Here is a 2500-nt window from a genome sequence, read left to right as displayed (position 1 = left end):
CTTTCTTGTATATAGCTTCACACTGCATTTATCGGCGTCTAGACTCTAAACACACACACACACACACACACACACACACACACACGTCTATGGATTTCCCTTTGCAAACACGCTCATGAAATGTAGCATTGAGACTGGCATATTTGCTGGCAGTGTGAGTGACTTATTCTCACTGGGTTGATTTATTGCCCAACGAAAGGGTCGTCCTCAACAGCAGCTATATTGTGCATGGACAAAGGGTACGCCCGGATATAAGATATAATCGTTTTATTTCTCATTGAGATCGTTTGCGTGGTAGCCTTAGTTCAGGGACGCCCGCAGAAATGGCAGCTTGTTGACCATAAGATTATTGATGTATGCTAAAGCCATACATTTTCTCCCAGACCACGCATTTTATTCCTTTTCGGGGTTTTTTCCCCACAGCTGAGGCGGTTATTTCAAAAATTGATTTCACGTTACACCTTTTCCGCAAATGAACTTTTGTGTGTTTTGGAAAAGAAAAGGGTTCTGAGTTCTCTCTCTCTCTCTCTCTCTCTCTCAGTACACATGCACACAGTGTGACATTGACAGTGGAAAGCAGAGCCCCAGTCAGTGCCCTCAGCGACCTGACAGCTGACGAAGGCACTACAGGTTATTGTTGACAACTGACGCCGTGAAGGCTTCAGTCACCTCCTCTTTCTCAACAACTTCACACACACGCTCGTGCGACGGCACGCACACTCACAGTGTGCGTGCCGTCCCACACAAACACACACACACACACACATATATATATATATATATATATATATGTGTGTGTGTCTGTGTGTGTGTGTGTGTGTGTGTGTGTGTGTGTGTACGGACACCTGAATTTGGATGGAACACATTAATATATCATACACACACACATATACATCACACACACACACACACACACACACACGCACACACACACACACACACACACACACACATATATATATATATATATACATATATATATATATGGGGGGGCCTGGGTGTGATATATATATATGTGTGTGTGTGTGTGTGTGTGATATATATATATATATATATATATATATATGTGTGTGTGTGTGTGTGTGTGATATTAATGTGTTCTTTCCAAATTCAGGTGTCTGTACACACACACACACACACACACACACAGATATATATATATATATGTCTGTGTGTGTTTGTGTGTGATATGTGTGTGTGTGTGTGTGTGTGTGTGTGTGTATGTATGTACGGACACCTGAATTTGGATAGAACACATTAATAAGCGCGCTGCACACACACACACACACACACACACACACACACACACACACACACACACACATATATATATATATATATATATATATATATATATATATACACACACAAACGCGCGCACGCGCTTTCGCACACACACACACACACACACACACACACACTGAGGGAGAGACCAAAACACACACACACACAAACGCGCGCACGCGCTTTCGCACACACACACACACACACACACACACACACACCAAAACAAATTCCCACCCCTACTTAAAGTGGTGAACAGCAGTGTTGAGTGCCAGTGAAAGTGTGTGCAGTAATTCCGTCCCTGCCTGGTGCCAGGGAAGTCAGCCATTGACAGACCCTGTTGCACACGGAACCGTACCGTCACCTGAAGGCAGGTAGATAGTTCCGCCTGACTGCCTTCACCCTGTTAGCTGAGCTCCAACCATCCGAATCCTGTTTGCCTTTCGTCTTTATAACTGGTCGTCCGTTTCAGTGCTGGACAAACTGCTTCTCTCCCTGACTGTCCTCCACTCACTGTTTGGCCGTCGAGGGGGTGTGTGTGTGACTGTCTGACAGTTTGAACGTCTGTTCACTTTGAGTGATTTTCGCCACACTGTGTGTGTGTGTGTCTGTGTCTGTGTCTGTGTGTGTGTGTGTTCGTTGTCAAGTTCAATAACTGAAGCGACAAACTTCAGTTGTCAGCAGACGACAATTGTGAGCCGTGTTTAGAAGAACCATGCCAGTGACTGATTTCGAAATCGTTGACCTGACATGGGAAATTATGGGCTTACGAAGTCTAAAAAAGATCTGTAGCCCAGTGCTTCTGTATAAGATAACCGAAGCGAAGACTTCACTGTGTATATTGAACTACAGTCACAACTAAGGAAGAAGCTCGGAAAGCATTCCTGTCAGTGTGTGCAGGGTTTAAGCCAGGTGTTTACACTTACCGTGTCCGAGATAATCTTCTGGGGCTCCCCTCTGCCGGCAGTAGACGTGAAACATGTGTTGAGCGAGGATCAAGGTCTGCCTTCCCTGGCTGATCGGAATCCTGGTGACACTGTGCCTTCGGACATTATCAAAAGGTGTCTCCCCTCTCTGTAGTTCGTTCGTCGTGCAGCAGTGCTCGGTGACGACGGAGTGCCGGTGTCTGTGTTTGGGTGGATGGGTGTGTGTACACACTTCCATCAAAAACGAAGTCGGGAGATATCCTGGTACAACTGACTGATGTGAGGAGAGC

At 45.4% G+C, this 2500-nt stretch overlaps 1 protein-coding gene across 1 annotated transcript in view; it reads left to right on the top strand.

The window, feature by feature from the left end:
- Positions 1 to 1838: 1838 nt before the first annotated feature.
- Positions 1839 to 2500, top strand: part of LOC143286062 (uncharacterized) — a 32647-nt gene continuing 31985 nt past the window's right edge. Inside the window, exon 1 of the mRNA XM_076593610.1 lies at positions 1839 to 2500. This exon is cut by the window's right edge and continues 71 nt beyond it. The gene's annotated coding sequence lies outside the window, so the exon portion shown is untranslated.

This window comes from Babylonia areolata, chromosome 9 (assembly GCF_041734735.1).
Source record: "Babylonia areolata isolate BAREFJ2019XMU chromosome 9, ASM4173473v1, whole genome shotgun sequence".
NCBI lineage: Eukaryota > Metazoa > Mollusca > Gastropoda > Neogastropoda > Buccinidae > Babylonia > Babylonia areolata.
This window is presented reverse-complemented; position numbering and strand designations above follow the sequence as displayed.